This window comes from Oryzias latipes, chromosome 2, assembly GCF_053564925.1.
Source record: "Oryzias latipes strain Hd-rR chromosome 2, Olatipes_Hd-rR_3.1".
NCBI lineage: Eukaryota > Metazoa > Chordata > Actinopteri > Beloniformes > Adrianichthyidae > Oryzias > Oryzias latipes.
Window position 1 is genome coordinate 29,214,724 of NC_136238.1, and position 20,417 is coordinate 29,235,140.

Genomic DNA, 20,417 nt, shown 5'->3' on the forward strand with positions numbered 1-20,417 from the left:
GTGTGTGTGTGTGTGTGTGTGTGTGTGTGAGTTCGAGTGTGAATGTGTGTGTGAGTTTGAGTGTGAGTTTGAGTGTGAGTTCGAGTGTGAGTTCGAGTGTGAGTTCGAGTGTGAGTTCGAGTGTGAGTTTGAGTGTGAGTTCGAGTGTGAGTTCGAGTGTGAGTTCGAGTGTGAGTTTGACTGTGAGTGTGAGTGTGAGTTCGAGAGTGAGTTCGAGTGTGTGTGTGAGTGTGGGTTCGAGTGTGCGTGTGGGTTCGAGTTCGAGTGTGAGTGTGAGTGTGAGTGTGAGTGTGAGTTCGAGTGTGAGTTCGAGTGTGTGTTCGAGTGTGAGTTCGAGTGTGAGTGTGAGTTGGTGTGTGAGTGTGTGTGTGAGTTCGGGTGTGAGTTCGAGGGTGTGTGTAAGTTCGGGTGTGAGATCGAGTGTGAGTGTGAGTTCGAGTTTGAGTTTGAGTTTGACTGTGAATGTGAGTGTGTGTGTGAGTTCGAGTGTGAGTGTGTGTGTGAGTTCGAGTGTGAGTGTGTGTGTGAGTTTGACTGTGAGTGGGAGTTCGAGTGTGAGTTCGAGTGTGAGTTCGAGTGTGAGTTCGAGTGTGAGTTCGAGTGTGTGTGTGAGTGTGGGTTCGAGTGTGCGTGTGGGTTCGAGTTCGAGTGTGAGTGTGTGTGTGACTGTGAGTGTGAGTTCGAGTGTGAGTTCGAGTGTGAGTTCGAGTGTGAGTGTGAGTTGGTGTGTGAGTGTGTGTGTGAGTTCGGGTGTGAGTTCGAGGGTGTGTGTAAGTTCGGCTGTGAGATCGAGTGTGTGTGTGAGTTCGAGTGTGAGTTCGAGTGTGAGTTCGAGTGTGAGTTCGTGTGTGAGTTCGAGTGTGAGTTCGAGTGTGTGTGTGAGTTGTGTGAGTTCGAGTGTGAGTTTGAGTTTCACTGTGAATGTGAGTGTGTGTGTGAGTTCGAGTGTGAGTGTGTGTGTGAGTTCGAGTGTGAGTGTGTGTGTGAGTTTGACTGTGAGTGGGAGTTCGAGTGTGAGTTCGAGTGTGAGTTCGAATGTGAGTTCGAGTGTGTGTGTGAGTTCGAGTGTGAGTTCGAGTGTGCGTTCGAGTGTGAGTCTGAGTTTGACTGTGAATGTGAGTGTGAGTTCGAGTTCGAGTGTGAGTTCGAGTGTGAGTTCAAGTGTGAGTTCGAGTGTGAGTTCTAGTGTGAGTTCGAGTGTGAGTTCGAGTGTGAGTTCGAGTGTGAGTGTGAGTTCGAGTGTGAGTTCAAGTGTGAGTTCGAGTGTGAGTTCAAATGTGAGTTCGAGTGTGAGTTCGAGTGTGAGTTCGAGTGTGAGTTCGGGTGTGAGTTCGAGTGTGAGTTCGAGTGTGTGTGTGAGTTCGAGTGTGAGTTTGAGTGTGCGTTCGAGTGTGAGTCTGAGTTTGACTGTGAATGTGAGTGTGAGTTCGAGTTCGAGTGTGAGTTCGAGTGTGAGTTCGAGTGTGAGTTCTAGTGTGAGTTCGAGTGTGAGTTCGAGTGTGAGTGTGAGTTCGAGTGTGAGTGTGAGTTCGAGTGTGAGTTCAAGTGTGAGTTCGAGTGTGAGTTCGAGTGTGAGTTCGAGTGTGAGTTCGAGTGTGAGTTTGACTGTGAGTGTGAGTTCGAGTGTGAGTTCGAGTGTGAGTGTGAGTTCGAGTGTGAGTTCGAGTTCTAGTTCTAGTTCGAGTTCTACCCTGCGACAGACTTGCGACCTGTCCAGGGTGTCCCCCTGCCTTCACCCACAAGTGGGCAAGGTAGGCTCCAGCAGCCCCGTGACCCCAAAAGGGACTAAATGAAAAAACGAATGAATAAATGTTGAACATATAAAGGCAAAAGCAGGTCAGAAGCAGTCTTGGATTAAGCTCCTCCCACTCACTAACAAACCACCAGGCAGGTTTGTTCTCTGACAGGTGAGGAGGACAGACACATCCTGCAGGAGCAACAGCTGATCTGCAAAACGCACAGAAGCAGATAGAAAAGTAAACAAACAGTAAACTGTGTCAATACCTGTGTGTTTGTTTTAGTGAACCTGCTTCCTGTAATCAAACACCAGGGGGGTATTCCAGGAAGCAGGTTATGCTAGTTCCCATGTGTTTAGTTGTTTAGCTGTTTTACTGTGTTTTGCCGAGTTATTTTGTCCAACTATGCTTAAGTCTCTGCACCATGAGTGAGAGGGAGGGAGAGGATGATGAGTCTATAGAGCACCCCTAGTGTGCAGTACTGTACTTAAGATGGTGGAAAATTGGTTAAGAATGGATTCCTCATGTGTACACTGATTCTTCTTATAGTAATAAAAAGAAGGATATTATCTGCCTGCTCAGACATAAGAGAGATCAAGAATTATAATGAATTCAGATGGAAAGAATAGTCATTTATTTGGAGTAATATGATATTTAGTTAGGTAAATATGTGTATTTCAGTTGTATAAACACTAATTAAGTTTTATAGACATAAGAAATTAGGTTGAATAAATTTAACTCAATTACTTGTTACCAATAGAAGTAATTCATTTAAGTTGGAAAAATTAGATTATATATATATATATATATGCGTCACAAAAGGAAAATGGAAATAAGATCAGAAACTTGTGCGTTTACTTTGTCTGTTCTTTTTCTCCAAGCAGAAACTCTTTTTGCTGATGATGCAGCCGCATTACTTTTTTGATGATCTTATTATAATCTTCATCCGCCGTCATTAAAATGTCAGCCTCCGTCTTACTGAAGTGTAGCGCTATCTTCTTTTCTCCACATGTTTCCATGGGGACTCAAGAAATCAGCGAGCCATTAAGAATGTCTTTACCATTTCTCTGACATTAACATAACACCACCTTGCAGTAGAGCAATTAAATAAACTCATCATCCTCTCATTCACTCTCACTCATGGTGCAGAGACTTAAGTATAGTAGGACAAAATAACTCAAAAACGCAAACATGGCAAAACACAGTAAAACAGCTAAACAACTAAGCACATTTGGTCAAAAAGCCACACTTAAACCCAAATCCATCCAGACAGGCAAAGGAAATGGTATCCCACAATCCCTTGCAGTGTCGATCAAACAGCAGCACCAAAGTTACACTTACTTATTTGAATTAATTCAAATTAAACTAAAGCGTAGAGCTCCTGTTGAAATGAGCGCGCACAGACGGGGGTATCCAATTCAAGTCAAAGATTTATTACCCTAACAATATTTCTAATACAGATATCCGGGCTTAATCGATTTCCCTGAATGCCTTTTACTAAAACAGGGCTCACAGCAGGAACACAAAGAAAGAGCGCTGTTTTCTCTCCCTGCCCGGGCATTTATACAATGATGTATGAATATGCAAATGCAGACAGGAGGGTGAAGAATCCGATGGTCAGTGGTCTCTCATTACACAGCTCCCAGGGCCATTAGCTGTCACGTAAGCATCTGCACAGAGAGAATCCAGAACACAACCTACAAAGAGCCTTCCCCCCACACCATGAGTGCCTGGCACCCACCTCCACAACCTGCACTCCTTTTTCTCTGCTCTTCTAAACGTCAGTGGGGCCTTTGTATGGCATGCATGATCTGCTGAAAATGATTCTGCACCGGTGTCAATGGGTTATATATTCTTCAAGTTGTATGTGTTTAAATTCTTCAAAAGCAAAATTTTTCTAAACTGACCTAACAAACGAATGATTTATCTTAACTGAAGCAAATAACTATGTTAGATAAAGGAAAAAAGTTTCTCTTTCCAACATCCATATGTGGTCTTATCACCCTCTCATGGTGGAAAAAGTATTAACTGAGCTTCTTCATCCACTAAATTATCTTCAAATGGACACGGCATGCTGCTTCACCTCTCTGAAAACAAACTAACCTTCAACTAAACCTGCTCCAGACCAGGTTATGTTCAGAGCATGAGTTGCCATGGCAACTTGACCTACCCTGAAACATACCTCCATTTCTGGAACCGAAAGCTGAGGTTATCAACTTCCTTAGCCTCAAACTTACCGTGAGAGCTAGCATAACCTGCTTTCTGGAATACCCCCCTGGACTTTGTATGTGAAAAACTGATAAATAGCAGAAGAATATGAGTAAAATCTCAGGTAATTAAACAAAGTTCTTCATCAAACTGCAGATGAACTGTTTTCATGTCACATATCTGCTAATTGGTTGATCAAATCTCCTTCCATGTTGTGTGTATAAGGAGGTGTGTGCGTCTCAAAAACGTTCTATAAGGCAGTGTTTTTCAACCTTTTCTGAGCCACGGCACACTTTAACCTTGACAAAAATCCAGCGGCACACCAGCATCCCCAAAAAAAAAAAAAAAGCAGAAACTCAGTCTGTTTTGATCTACAGCCCCCCCCCCCCCCCCCCCCCCGGCAATCTGACGTGCATTTTTGTGATAATTGTGGCAGGAAAAGCAGGAAGTTGCAGATGTTTTTCTAAAAGATGTAATAAAAGTTAAGTTACATACAAACTGTATGTTCGTTGCGTTTTCAAGACGTGTAAGAAGGACGACTCATTAAGCCAATGCATCATGGGAGATGTAGTGTGAAAACTGCGAGAAAACGGCAGAAAGACTCGCGTCTCTGAGCTTCATGGTTTTGTTCACGTGTTCCACGGTCTGATACCGGATTCTGTGGAAAGCTACACCGCTAAAGACGAGCTTTAGCTGGTGTTTTTGTCGGAACTGACTGAGTTATGAGCTAAATTGGAACAAGGATTGATTGATTGATTGATTGATTGATTGATTGATTGATTGATTGATTGATTGATTGATTGATTTAAGTGTCATGCACTAATGTGCCCAGCCCACACGGGCTTATATGACACTAAAAAACAAAACAAAATACACAATACATAAAGATACATCCCCATCACAAAAAGAATCCCATAACCAATAACCCCCCTACTCAGAGTCTAACAGAATACATAGAGTCCATTCTTATTGTCCATGCTTTTGATACAAAATTTGCCAAACAAAAGATTTCATTTTCAAAAAGCCAACGTAAAATTTTGTCTTCAGATAACCAAAACAAATCAGGACATTTCTTTTCTATTACCTCATACATACAAAGTCTCTGTTTCTCATACAAAGGACAATAAAACAAAAAATGAAATTCATCTTCCACCACTCGCAGCTCACAGACCTCACAGAGTCTTTCCTCCTCAGGAATGCCTTTAAAGCGCCCTACTTCCACCTGTAGGGGGAGCACTCCTGCTCTCAGTTGAGCACATAAGGATCTTTGTCCTCTTTTTAAGTTATATATAACATATGGTTCAGCAGAAAATGTGTCTTTAATTTGCAAATAAGTTCGTAATTTTGGTTTTTGAAGCTGTTTCATTTTCCAGTCTTTTTCATAATAACCAACTAAAGTTTCCTTAACATTAACTATCTTACATTTCAAACAATTGAAAAATAATGATTGTAAGTTCACAGAGGACAGAATGTTAAATACATCATTACACCAGGGATAAATATGAGCTCTATCCCAATCAAATATTTTACGTGCAAGTCTCTCTGCAGGTAAAGTCACCAGCCGGTTCCATAATCTGAGAACTTCTGCTCTTTGTCTGATCACACAAGGTTCCCACCCCATGTCCCCCTCAATGGCGGCTTTAGTGGTGAACCTGTGTACACCCAGAAAATATCTCATTGCCCTGTATTGAACCTTATCACACTCAGGAGCATCTTCATAACCCCAGACTCCTGCAGAATAAAATAACACAGATCCCACCATGGCATCGTACAATTTACCAAACGTGTCAAAACTCAACTCAGGACAGACCTTCATCTTATTTATCACTGCACCAAGCGCCCTCCCAGCAGAATCTGATAACCGCTGCTTCCCTTCTGAGAACATCATATTTTTATGGAAAACAAGACCAAGATATTTATAGGTATCAGTATACATAAGAGTAGTTTTACCAAAATAAAACAGAAAATTACTTTGAGGTACTACAGGCTTTCTAAAATGAACGATTTGTGTTTTATCACTATTGATAGTGATTCTCCATTTGTTACACCAGTCATTCATTGTATTTAACATTCCTTGTAATTTTATTTCCTCATCCGCTATCAAAACAATATCATCAGCATAAAGTAATATGCTCAAGTTCCAATTATTGATATCAATACCCAAGTTAGTTTTCTTAATTTCTTGAGCTAAATCGTTGACATAGATAGAAAAAAGAGTCGGTGAAAGAACATCTCCTTGTTTAACTCCAAATGGTGTGGAAAACCATCCTGTTTTTAGGTCATTCACCTGCACACAGGCTAATGGAGCCTTGTACAGAGCTTTAATTGCTTTATAAAATTGATCATTAATACCATACGTAAGTAATTTATATTGAAGAAGATCTCTGTCTATCGAGTCAAATGCTTTTTTTAAATCCACAAAACAAACAAAGGTACTTTTACTTTCTTGCAGTCTAGCTCTCACCACCGAGGACAGAACATAAATATTATCAATACATGCTCTATTTCTCCTGAATCCATTCTGCTCCTCTACAAGGACTTCGTTTGTTTCTAGGTATTCAGATAACCGATTATTTAAAATACTAGAAAACACTTTATACACGGTACTCAGAAGGCTAATGCCTCTATAATTCAGAGGGACTCTTGGGTCTGCTTGAGGGGATTTTGGAATCGGCTTGATGATCGATTTATACCAAATAGATGGTATAAAGCCATTCTTAAAACAGAATCTAAAGAGACAATGTAGAGTAGTTAACAATTTGGGACACTTAAGAACCTCGTTTGATAGTTCATCCACACCAGCAGCTTTATGATGTTTATTTTTCTCAATTACTTTTAGAACTTCCTCATCTAGCCACAGGGGTTGCAAGCCAGTAACTTCTGTGCCGGTCCCAAGCCCGGATAAATAGAGAGGGTTGCGTCAGGAAGGGCATCCGGCGTAAAAATTGCCAAAATAACCATGCAAATCATCCACGAGAAAGATTTAGACATACCGGATCGGTCGAGGCCCGGGTTAACAACGACCGCCACCGATGCTGTTAACCTACAGGGTGTCGGTGGAAATTTGACTACTGTTGGTGGAAGAAAGAGGGGAGGCAGAAGGGTCCGTGGCCAGAGAGAGAAGGGAAAAGGCAGGAACATAGGTTTGAGAATAGGGACTCTTAACGTTGGCACAATGACAGGGAAAGGCAGAGAGCTGGCAGACATGATGGAGAGAAGGAAGGTAGATGTACTGTGTGTGCAGGAGACAAGGTGGAAGGGCAGCAAGGCACGTAGTATTGGAGGAGGATACAAACTGTTCTATCATGGTGTTGATAGGAAGAGAAACGGGGTAGTAGGAGTGATTCTGAAGGGGGAGTTTGTAAACAGTGTTCTAGAGGTGAAAAGAGTCTCAGACAGGATGATGAGCCTAAAGTTAGAAATTGAAGGGGTGATGGTGAATGTAGTCAGTGGGTATGCGCCACAGGTTGGCTGTGAGTTAGAAGTGAAGGAGAGATTCTGGAGTGAGTTGGATGAGGTCATAGAGAGTATCCCCAGAGGAGAGAGAGTTGTTATTGGAGCAGACTTTAATGGGCATGTTGGTGAGGGCAATAGAGGTGATGAGGAGGTGATGGGCAGGTTTGGTGTGAAGGAAAGGAATCTGGAGGGACAGATGGTGGTGGACTTTGCGAAGAGGATGGAAATGGCTGTAGTCAACACTTACTTCCAGAAGAGAGAGGAACATAGAGTGACATACAGAAGTGGAGGTAGGAGTACTCAGGTGGACTACATCCTATGTAGACGAGGTCATTTGAGAGAGGTTAATGACTGCAAAGTGGTGGTAGGAGAGAGTTTAGCCAGACAGCACCGCATGGTGGTGTGTAAGATGACTCTGGAGGTCAGGAAGAAGAAGAGAGGGAAAACAGAAAAGAAGACCAAGTGGTGGAAGCTACAGAATGAAGAAACTTGTGAGGAATTTAGGCAGAAGTTGAGGCAGGTCCTGGGTGGTCAGGATGAGCTTCCAGATGACTGGGAAACTACAGCAGAGATTATCAGGGAAACAGGTAGGAAGGTGCTAGGTGTGTCATCTGGAAAGAGGAAAGACGGTAAAGAGACTTGGTGGTGGAATGAGGAAGTACAGGAATGCGTCCAGAGGAAGAGGTTGGCTAAAAGGAAGTGGGATGTAGAAAGGACTGAGGAAGGTAGACAGGAGTACAAGGAAGCGCAGCGTAGAGTGAAGAGAGAGGTGGCAAAGGCCAAACAGAAAGCTTACGATGAGCTATATGACAGGTTAGACACAAAGGAAGGAGAGAAGGACTTGTACAGGCTAGCCAGACAGAGAGACAGAGATGGGAAGGACGTGCAACAGATAAGGGTGATTAAGGACAGAGATGGAAAGGTGCTAACAACCCAAGAGAGTGTACAGAAAAGATGGAAGGAGTATTTTGAGGAGCTGATGAACGAGGAAAATGACAGGGAAAGAAGGGAGGAAGATGTGGTTGTTGTGGAGCAGGAAGTAGCAGAGATTGGAAAGGATGAGGTTAGGAAGGCTCTGAAAAGGATGAAGAGCGGAAAGGCCGTTGGTCCTGATGACGTTCCTGTGGAGGTATGGAAGTGCCTAGGAGAGACAGCAGTGGAATTTCTAACAAGGTTGTTCAATAGGATTTTAGAGAGTGAGAAGATGCCTGAGGAATGGAGGAGAAGCGTTCTGGTCCCGATCTTTAAGAACAAGGGTGACACGCAGAACTGCAGCAACTATAGAGGAATAAAGTTGATGAGCCACACAATGAAGCTGTGGGAAAGAGTAGTGGAAGCCAGGCTTAGGAAGAAGGTGGAGATTTGTGAGCAGCAGTATGGTTTCATGCCCCGTAAGAGCACCACTGATGCCATTTTTGCTTTGAGAATGTTGATGGAAAAGTACAGAGAAGGTCAGAAGGAGCTGCATTGTGTGTTCGTAGATTTAGAGAAGGCGTATGACAGGGTGCCGAGGGAGGAGCTGTGGTACTGTATGAGGTCGTCTGGAGTGGCAGAGAAGTATGTCAGAGTAGTTCAGGACATGTATGAGAGAAGTATGACGGTGGTGAGATGTGCTGTAGGTCAGACAGAGGAGTTCAAGGTGGAGGTGGGACTACACCAAGGATCAGCTTTGAGTCCTTTTTTGTTTGCTATGCTGATGGACAGGCTGACAGACGAGGTAAGACAGGAATCTCCCTGGACAATGATGTTTGCGGATGACATTGTAATTTGCAGTGAGAGTAGAGAGCAGGTGGAGGAACAGCTAGAGAGGTGGAGGTTTGCTCTGGAAAGAAGAGGCATGAAGGTCAGTCGTAGTAAGACAGAATACATGTGTCTGAACGAGAGGGATCAAGGTAGAAGCGTTAGGTTACAGGGGACTGAGGTGAAGAAGGTGCAGGAGTTTAAGTACTTGGGGTCAACAGTTCAGTATGATGGGGATTGTGGAAAAGAGGTGAAGAGGCGAGTGCAGGCAGGTTGGAGCGGTTGGAGGAAAGTGTCAGGAGTGTTGTGTGACAGAAGAGTGCCAGCAAGACTCAAAGGAAAGGTGTACAAGACAGTGGTGAGACCAGCTCTGCTCTATGGGTTAGAGACGGTAGCAGTGAGACAGAGACAAGAGGCTGAGATGGAGGTAGCGGAGATGAAGATGTTGAGGTTCTCCTTAGGAGTGACCAGGTTAGACAGGATAAGGAACGAGTACATCAGAGGGACGGCTCATGTTGCCTGTGTTAGCGACAAAGTCAGAGAAGCCAGACTGAGATGGTTTGGACATGTTCAGAGGAGGGATAGTGGATATATTGGTAGAAGGATGTTGGAGATGGAGCTGCCTGGCAGGAGGGCAAGAGGACGGCCAAAGAGGAGATACATGGATGTCTTAACAGAGGACATGAAGTTGGCTAACGTTAGGGTAGAAGATGTTCATGATAGAGTGAGGTGGAAAAGGATGATTCGCTGTGGCGACCCCTGATGGGAAAAGCCGAAAGAGAAAGAAGACTTTTAGAACTTCCTCAGTTGTAATATCTTGATTTATTTTGTCAGAGTAGTTCAGAGAAATTTTCTAAACTATTGTCTTCAAGCAGTTTTTTGGATTTGCACATATTCAGAAAAAACTGGTCATCAAACAAGTGGGAACTACTATTACAGGTAAACAAGTTCTTATAATCTGACTCCCACTTGTTTAACACTTGCTCTGTTAGAAAAACAGATTCTCCAGAGTCTGTTAAAATCTCATGCGGAATTGGCCTTCTACTTTTAGGTCCTAGTTTATTTATTTCCCTCCAAAATAACTGTGATTTATTGTTTTGCAAATGCAGTTGTAGTTGAAGAGCTTTACCCCTCCTGAAACGTCTTTTAAATAATTTTAACTTCTTATCAAAATGACTCTGACAGTTTTAAAACACAGAAAGAAGCTCTCTTTTCAGAACCATTTCTTTGCATTTTAAATACTTTTTCTCTGATAAGCACAGTTTTTCCCATAGACTCTGCAGTTCATTGTTCCAGTAAGGTTGATTTCTTTTACATATTCCTTTATTGCTTTTGTATTTCTGTTTTGGTCTATTTTTATCCAATTCTTTATACAAAACATTACAAAACCAGCCATAGCAATGGTTTAGATTTTCCTGTGTTTGTCTACCTTCCCTCAGCTGAAGACCAATTTCACATAGGCCGCCTTTACACTGCAGGTCTTGATGCTCATATCCGATTTTCTGACTATATCCGATTTTTTTGACGACCCGCTTACATCATCTTTTAAAAGTCACCCGTATCTGATTTTTGCATTTACACTACACAATGCTGAAACTATCAAACGTAGACGTTCTGAGGACTACGTAGCAGCATTTCCGCCTTCCACAGACATCCTTTGGACTTTTATGACTGCGGTTGTCAGGGAGGCAAGGCGGCGACGGAAGGAGGCGTTGCCTTGGGCGCTCCTGAGGGGATGCACGGGGGAGTAAAAATGAGGGCTGGTCGGCCGTCTTATGTGCTCTCTCTGAGTTTTGAACGAGGAAGTGTTTGCAGACGTTATGCTGTCCGAACAGTTTGATCCAAGTGTTGAACCTTTCCTGCGTGATGACTTCTCTTTTCTGACCGTAGTCAGAAACACGCAAGAGATTTCCACGGGGTTCACTTTTCCGTTCTAAACCCTCAGCCTCCAGAGTGGGTTAAGATAGACTCCAAAACTTTTGGGGGAGACATCTTATTTTTAATTTTCGGTTCTCCGACAGTCCCCCGCTCCGCGCTCACACCCGCTCTCCTCTCCTTAAGTTACACGCACACGCAAGCACGCGCGCGCGCACACACACACACACACACACACACTGTCCCCATCATACACGCCCCCCCAAAAAATAAACGGTGTCTAGCCTGGTCCATAGCAACGGTGTCCCGCTTGATTAGTTACCGTTTGCGTCCCGACCGGGACCGGACCGGACCGGACATAACAGCGGTTTCCAACTACGGTCTGAAGTCTGAGGCTGAAAGGTAACACGCTGACAGCAACATCAGCGCACAAAAACACCTTAATAAGTCATGTGATCTCAGTTGGTGGTGTCCTGAGTTGACGTCACTGAGGTACGACTCGCATTTACTGGGGAATATCCGATTTGTCTGCTTACATGGCACACGCAAATGCACGTATCCGATTCGTTTCCGATTTATTTCCACATATGAGAGAGGCCTGTATCCAATCTGAGAAAAACGGAATCCATGCGCTTTTTTCCTGCTTACACGCTCACCGATCATATCCGATCTGTGCCACGTTAGAGGGAAAAATCGGAATTGGGTCACTTGAACCATGCAGTGTAAAGGCGGCCATAGAGACTCACAACAGACTTCTGACTCCAGAAAGTGAACAGGCAGTTTTCTGATTGGCTTTATATTTTGTAAACCAGCCTGCATATTATTTGAAAAATTTGTTTCAATAGTTTTAAGACGCAAATAGAGAACTGAATGATCAGGGAGTTTACTTCTGTCATCAATGAGGTTCATCAGATCAGACTCGTTGCTTTTTATCAGCTCCAGAGGGGTGAGAACTTTAAATTCAACACACTCGTTTAAACCAGTGTGCGGGGTGACAATGTAATCCACCACAGCTTTTCCCTTAAAAGACACAGAGGTGAAGCAATCATTCTCTGGATTTACCCTCCCATTCAAAACACAACATTTAGAGTCTTTAAGAAATTCAACAAAAGCGTGTCCATGATTGTTTAATACCGTGTCTAACACAACTCTTGAGGGAATATCATCCTCATCCACAAAATCTTTTAAGCATCCTATACGACTGTTCAAGTCTCCACATATATAAACAGAATCAGCATCAGATGCATAAATTAGTGAAAGTAAATGGGCAAAAAAAAGATCAGCATTGCGCCCCCAAGTAGAGGTTTCAGGTGACAAGTAGCATGAGATTACTATAAACGAAAATAGTATAACACAAAGTGATTAAAATAAAAAAATCCTCAGGTTTTACTTAAAGCTCCAGTCTTTGAAGGAGTTCCTAAACCTTCATCCTTCTCATCATCTGCACTGTACAACTCCCCCTTATACATTTCATAATGAACCTGGAGTTTTGACTTGCACCACTTTCGCTCAGCTCTGCGGCACTGTTGTTTCTGTGCCCTGACTAGACCATCGTTCCTCCAGGGAGCTTTCTGTCTATGTTTTCTCAATTTAACGTTCATAGGGGCAATGGTATCCAGAACATTCAAGATGCTAGAAGTAACAGAATTCAGCATTTCATCAACATTGGCACCAGAGGCGTTTTCAGGGTTTATCATTTCTACAAACTGTGCCCTAGTGCTCTCATTTATTTGTCTCCTCTGGACAACTGCAGGGTCAGGCAATGGTTTGGGAGCAACAGACGGGTCAAAGAATACTCAGAAATGATCAGAGAGGGCGACATCAACCACACTGACATTGTAAATATTAACCCCCTTTTGTGATGAGCAGGTCCAGAGTGTGCCCTCTGCTGTGGGTGGGGCAACTCACATGCTGAATTAGATCAAAGGTTTCAAGGACAGTTTGGAGCTCTTTTGCATTTCTGTCATTGACATTATCAACATGAACATTAAAATCACCTGTAATGACTAGACCATCAAAGTCTGTGCACACAACTGAGAGCATTTCAGTGAAATCATCAATGAAACTTTGGCTGTGCTGAGGAGGTTTGTACATGACTATGCAGAGTAAGGGAGGAGTTTGTTTTAACTCAATCTTAAAGGACACATACTCAAATGAATGAATGCTAAAAAGACGTTTCTCTGCAGCCCCTATCCTGACTCAGCCAGACACCTCTAAACTATTCATTGTGGAGGTAGATGCGTCTTAGTCTGGGGTGGGGGCTGTTTTGTCCCAGAGGGCGTCTGATAACAAAGTCCATCCCTGCGCGTATTTCTCCTGCAAGCTCACTCCTGCAGAGAGAAACTATGACATAGGGAACAGAGAGCTGCTAGCTGTGAAGTTAGCCTTGGAGGAGTGGCGTCACCTGTTGGAGGGGTCTGATCAACCGTTTCTAGTTTGGACAGATCATAAAAACCTGGAGTACATTCGAGCAGCCAAAAGACTTAACCCACGCCAGGCCAGATGGGCCCTGTTTTTTGACAGATTCAATTTCTCCATCTCCTATCGGCCTGGCAGTAAGAACATCAAGGCGGACGCTCTTTCACGCCAATTTCAGCGGGAGGAGGAATCCGAGGATTCTACGGCAGCTGCCACCATTGTTCCTCCGCATCTAGTGCTGGGAGCGTCTCGATGGGCCTTGGAGCGCAGGGTCAAATCTTCAGTCCCTGATGTGACTACCATTCCTACTGGATGTCCTGCTAACTGCCTGTTTGTTCCTCCCTCTCTTCGCCCAGCAGTTCTCAAGTGGGGGCACTCCTCCCGGTTGGCTTGCCATCCTGGAGTGACAAGGACTGCGTTTCTGGTGGCCCAGCGGTTTTGGTGGCCCACAGTGTCCTCAGACATTCGGGCTTTCGTATCCTCATGTCCTGTGTGTGCCAGCGTCAAGGTACCCAGAAAACCACCCGCCGGTTTCCTACAACCTCTACCTGTGCCCTCCAGACCTTGGTCCCACATCTCTATGGACTTCATTACTGGGTTACCCAATTCTAAGGGTAATGTTGTCATCCTCACCATCATTGACAGGTTCTCCAAACTGGTCCATGCTGTGCCTCTGCGGAAGTTGCCGTCAGCCAAGGAGTTGGCTGTTATTGTTTCCAAGCATGTGTTTCGTTTACATGGCCTTCCGCAGAACATTACTTCTGATCGAGGACCGCAGTTTGTTGCCGCCTTCTGGAAAGAATTCTGCAAACTCCTTGGGATCAAGGTCAGCCTAAGTTCAGGTTTCCACCCCCAAACCAACGCCCAGGTAGAGCGTTACAACCAGGACTTGGACACAACCTTACGAGCCATGTGTGCCAAGAACCAAAGCACTTGGTCTTCTCAGCTGCCCTGGGCTGAGTATTCACACAACACCCTTCAAGATTCCTCTGGTTTTTCCCCTTTTCAAAATGCCTATGGCTATCAGCCACCTCTTTTTCCCCACCAGGAACAATCGGCTTCAACCTCGGGTCCCGCTGCTTTTGTGAGGCGTTGCCGACGTACATGGAGCAGATATCGTTACCTACTTCTGCAGAATCAAGAACGGTTCACTGCTGTGGCTAACCGACGCAGATCGGCAGCTCCTGAATACAAGGTGGGGGACAGAGTGTGGCTTTCTTCATCCGATGTGCCGTTGAAAGGGGGAGCTCGGAAATTACATCCCCGGTACATTGGTCCTTTCCCCATCACCCGGATCGTCAACCCTGTGGCAGTCAAACTGGACCTTCCGAGCAGCTTGCGGATCCACCCGGATCCAAACCTGTGAGAGACAGTTCCCTCCACTCCACTGTTCCGTCTCCTCCAGCCCCCCGTTTTGTGGATGGGGGACCAGTCTATACCATCAGCAGTCTTCTCGCCTCTAGAAGGGTTGGTCGGGGAATCCAATACCTCGTGGATTGGGAGGGGTTCAAGTAAAAGCTTAAAACTTTATGGATTTGTTTGAGTCTTCCTGCTTCTGGGTTTATCCTCTCTGACCAGCCGTAACACATAAACTGCATGTAACTCTGTGTACCTGCACATTAATACTGTGGATTGACTTTCTGTTTACGTAGTCTGCCTCATTTTCAGTTGGTGCAATGATAGGTATGTGTGCCATCAATGCATCCAACCACATTTGGAAAACCTGAAGGTAATTTTAATTGTTAGGTCACTTTCAGAGGATGCAGTAAGTTATTAACTAAACACAATTGTTCAGCATTGAAGGAATTTATATTTTTGGTAATTTCATTAGGGTTGTCAGTCTTAATTTTTATTACATTGAAGATTAGTCATGTGCTGAAGTGTGTGCTTTAACATCCTTTGAACTTTGAAGAAGCTTCCTTAAGTTGCATATGTGAGAAGGCTTTGACTGCAGCTCCACGCTCATCCCCCGTTAGGGGAAAGAAAGGGATTCTTTGATCTTCTGAGGCCATTTGGTTGTAGGTCTGACATGGGCCATAAATTAACTATCTCTGGGACTGATTGTAGCTATGGGAACCACTTCAGGCGTCTGCTCACGTGTGGAGAACAAAAGCTTTATTATCAACTGAATGCATGCTGGGAAGTTCCGGCCGCCTGTGGAGGACCACATGGGAAGCAGAGACCAGATGCTGTGATTCCTAGTATGGACTGAAGGAAGTAGGCGGGCTCCTCTGTCAGCCAATCTCTAGTGACCAGAGGCGGAGATTCAGCGGCCATCATGCTGCAGGAGGAGGGACTCTGACCACATGTTTAAAAGGGCCATGCTTTGGCAAAAGCGTGTCTCCAGACAAGCTGCATGTGGTTCGGATTGTAACTTCTTACGTATTGCAGGCCTTGATTTTGGACACCCAGATCGATCTGTTTTATTTTGTTTAGAGCTCTTTGTTAGGGACAATAAAACCTCTTAATTTTATTCCGTTCGCATTTTCTGGTCATTCTCCCGACTTAAGAACACGCATGGAAGAAATCTCAAAGCGACAGATTTCTCATTTTCTTCAGCATAAACACATTTGAACTGATTTGAACACTACAAACCAGCAATCCTGTGAAACTCCTCTTGATGGCTCTCAGGGGTTTGTGCCCAGGAAACACTATAAAAATGCGCAGAAAGCGCTTGAGAGCGAGGCACACTTTCCGAACAGCTCTGCACACAGTGGCTTTACTAATATGCTCTGCATCCCTGATATTGCACAGAAAGCTTCCATTGGCAAAGAAACGTAAAGCTGCACAAAGTATCTGCTCGGATGCTCGTCCACGATGGCTGATGTTAGTAATGCAAGACTGGATGAGATTGTGTATATATGTAATTGACTGCAACAAAAAACGGTAACGCTCAAACAAAAACGTATGGGGAATGACAAAAATTGGGGTACAACCAGAGTCCACAGTGCTCCTAGTGAAAAAAGTTAGTCTGGAGCCCTGCTTTAAGTTCTTCATGTATTTTATCCGTGGTCATTTATTTTGAAAGCAGTTTATGTCTTATATAACTTAAAGGAAAGTTCCTAGATACTTGATTTTTATTTTTCTGGGAGAATTTTATTTTTGTTTACACCACATTTGCACTAAATGGTGTCATTTATTTTGAACAAAGACAATATAATTTGTTCACAGAATTAATATCTGATTTACAGCTATTTCTTTCAAGTTAAGCAATGGCTATGGGTTTGTTTTTCAAAAGTTAATAACAATGTGTCTGGCAGCTACTTGACTTATTCATTTTTTATCCTGTTTACAGGAATTCTTTTACTAAATAATGGAACTGCTGTTCATGTTCGCTATTGTTTAAACCAAATTTTACAGATATTTCCAAATCAAAATTGTCATCGTTTGTCAAAGACAGAGTATTACTGATTTTTAGCATTGTTACACAAAGGTCTGTTATTCATTACACCAAATAAGACACAAGTTGTTTATTATCATGGTGTTTAAAAAATAAATGGGGAAATATTATCCAAAAAACAGTTTTTCAAGTTCTTCTTTCTTAAAGTTTGATATATCGTGAGTTGTTAGAGACGAGATATATCGATTATCACAATATCGACATATCGTGATAGTATCGTTATCGTGAGCAATGTATCGCAAATCGTATCGTGAGGTAGACAGTAGAGCCCTGCGCGGGACTATTTTCTTCATCCCGCGCTCGCTGAATTTCTGACCAATCCCGCCCGCTCCCGCAACGTATACGTTACACTCCCGCCCGCTCCCGCAAAACTCATAAAATTTTGTCCCGCACAGTAATAGAGATGCATTGATTTTGTATCGTCTCCCGTCCCGCAAGAAAAAAAACACGTACTTGTATTGATATTATTAAAGAGATTCATGTCCCTCCTCCATCCTCATCTTTTCATGCATTCCTCTTTTGTGTAATGTTCAACTTAAATATTAAATATATTTTCCCAAATCCTGTTCGGTTAAAAGTGTGCGTGTGTGCGCGTGCAGACAGACGCCGTCAAGCACGCTCTAATTATTCAAAACAGCTCAAAACAGCTCATTTCTATTAACAGGTACATCTAAAATAATTCATTTTGTGAAAAAGGTTTTATACATTTTGTCAGCAGTGAAACTCCATGTCTAGTATCATTACACACAGATTGAAATGTATTGATCCTTTACTTTTTTGCTTTTGATAATTGTGCCTTAGAGAAGATGAAAACCTAAAAAATCTGTCCAAGAAAGTCAGGATAAGACAAGACAAGACTTTATTGATCCCCGGAGGGAAATTCAGTTGATACAGCAGCCAAACAAGAAATATAGCCATTAAAAAAACAAATAGTCAGTAAAAATTAAAATAGTAATAAAAGTGGAAGTAAAAGTACACTTCATGAAAAAATAAGTAAATACAGCAGCAGTTTCAGCAGTTCTACACTGTCTCGTTCTATAGTCTAACTGCTGTTGGGACAAAGGACAACTAAAGTGTATTTTTTTTAAATCATTTCTAAACATTCAATACTCGCTTGTGCCTTCCTCTAATAAAGTTATTGCATCAATATGTTATGGAGGCCATCAGCATGTGGGTCTGTGTACATGAAATGAAAGCTCAGGTTGTTATGGATTTCGTTAGAACATTGGGGTTTCACCCCAGAAGTTTTAAGTATTAAAAACTTATTCTAAATAAAATGTTTAATTTTTCTGAAATACAGAAGTTTTCCCGCTTGAAATTAAGTCTTTTGCTGTGGTACAGAGGTTGAGAGGTCGAACTCCTATTCAGAGAAGTTTAGAATTTAAAATTTACACTAAATCCTTACATTGTCAAGAAAAAGTCTTACAACTTCTCATGTGTGTTTTGAGATTAGAAATTTGACTAAAACGTTTTTTACATTCTTTACAAGAAAAAGGCTTTTCTCCTGTGTGAGTTCTCATGTGTTTGTTGAGAGAAGATATTTGATTAAAACTTTTTTTACATTCTTTACAAAAAAAAGGCTTTTCTCCTGTGTGAGTTCTCATGTGTGATTTGAGATTAGATTTTTGATTAAAACCTTTTTTACATTCTTTACAAGAAAAAGGCTTTTCTCCTGTGTGAGTTTTCATGTGTGTTTTGAGATTAAATATACGACTAAAATTTTTTTTACATTCTTTACAAGAAAAAGGCTTTTCTCCTGTGTGAGTTCTCATGTGTATTTTGAGACCAGATATACGACTAAAACTTTTATTACATTCTTTACAAGAAAAGGGCTTTTCTCCTGTGTGAGTTCTCATGTGTGTTTTGAGATTAGATAATTGATTAAAACTTTTGTCACATTCTTTACATGAAAAAGGCTTCTCTCCTGTATGAGTTTTCATATGTGTTTTGAGATTAGTTTTACGACTAAAACATTTGTCACATTCTTTACAAGAAAATCCCTTATCTTCTGCATGGATTCTTGCATGAATTCTAAACAGAGATTTGTTACCAAAGCTTTTACCACATTCTTTACAGATATAACATCTTTCAACAGACCCAGTTTCCATGTAGTCAGACGGGTTAGTAATTATTCTTGAGTTTTTGCCAGAATTGATAGAGGAAAGTCTCTCTTCTTTTGGAGATTGCTCGTATTTCTTACCAAGATTTGTCTTCTTGTGATTTGTTCCAACATCAAAGTCACACTGACTTTCTGACAAGTGAGAGCGGTCCACACTTTGGACATGTCTTCTGTCTCTTCTCTTCCTCTGATCTCTATTCTGTGGCTCTGTCTCTTCATCTGTAGTTGATGTTGATTCTTCATGTTGGTTTCCTTTTTCATCCTGACTATCGGTTACATTAAAGCTGTGCTGATTGTTTAGATCTGCTTCACTGTTCTCATCTTCCTCATAAGTAGGAATCTCCATCAAGGTATCAGTCTCCTGCTTCAAATCAAGCTGATCTTCATCCTGACTGATAAAGAGCTCCCCTGGTTCCTCTTTAATCTGTGGAGGTTCTGGTTCCTCCTGTTTCACTCTGAAGTTCCTTTGCTGGTTGCAGAGACCCTCCCCTTCAGTCACCCATTGCTGTTGGAGGACTGCAGAAACACAAGAAGAGAATCTTTTATATGTTTTAATGACCTTGTGTGTTATAAGGACCATTAAAAATGTCAATAGTCTCAGTCATGTACAATATTTTTTTTTTTAAATTAGTTTCTTCTGTTTTCTTTAGCACAGCAGCAGCACAGCAATGAGCTGACCACCCCTCCTCCCATAAGGAGAGCTTTGTCAGTCAATAAACTTTAGTCTGAACCAGTTTAAGATAAAAAATAATATTTTCTTTTAAGGAAATGAAATTGCGGTAAAGTAATTCATAAATGGTACAAGTTGGTCATCAATGTCATTTAACTGTACAGCGGGGAAAATAAGTATTGAACACGTCAACATTTCTCTCTAAAAAGACATTTCTAATCGAGCTATTGACACGAACTTTTCATCAACCCAAGTAATGCACACATAGAAAGAAATCCAAAGTTATGTGTAATAAAGTGAAATGGCACAGGGAATAAGTATTTAACACATGAAGTAAAAGAGGGGTAAAAAGGTCTGGCAAGCCAAGAAAGCAGCTGGAGTTTGTCAGTATTCAGAAGGTTAACCTGCCCCCTATTAGTGCAAAGTAATATCAGCTGGTATGGTCCTGATTGATGCCTTTTAAAACGGTTTCTCACCAGCAAGGTGTTAGACAAGAAGTATTTGATGATGGGTAAAAGCAAAGAGCTGTTCAAAGACCTACGCAACCTTATTGTTGCAAAACACACTGAAGGCATTGGTTACAGGCGCATTTCTAAACTTCTGAAAGTTCCAGTGAGTACCATAGGGCCCATCATCCGGAAGTGGAAAGAACGCGGCATTACCATAAACCTGCCACGGCCAGGTGCTCCTCGCAAGATTTCAGACAGAGGAGTCAGAACAATCATCAGAAGGGTTCTCCAACAGTCCAGGACCACTCGTTGAGAGCTTAAGAAAGACCTGGAATCAGCAGGTACC

The 20,417-nt window shown here is 42.5% G+C and overlaps 2 protein-coding genes across 5 annotated transcripts in view; one reads left to right on the forward strand and one right to left on the reverse strand.

The window, feature by feature from the left end:
* Window positions 1–20,417, forward strand: part of LOC144987836 (uncharacterized) — a 147,783-nt gene that overhangs the window by 17,247 nt on the left and 110,119 nt on the right. The window lies entirely within an intron of this gene.
* The window catches only part of LOC144987110 (uncharacterized), a 463,057-nt gene continuing 460,315 nt past the window's right edge, over window positions 17,676–20,417 (reverse strand). For all 4 annotated transcript variants that reach the window (XR_013650972.1, XR_013650970.1, XR_013650976.1 and 1 more), the window contains one exon: window positions 17,676–19,468. The gene's annotated coding sequence lies outside the window, so the exon portion shown is untranslated. The remainder of the gene's footprint in view (window positions 19,469–20,417) is intronic.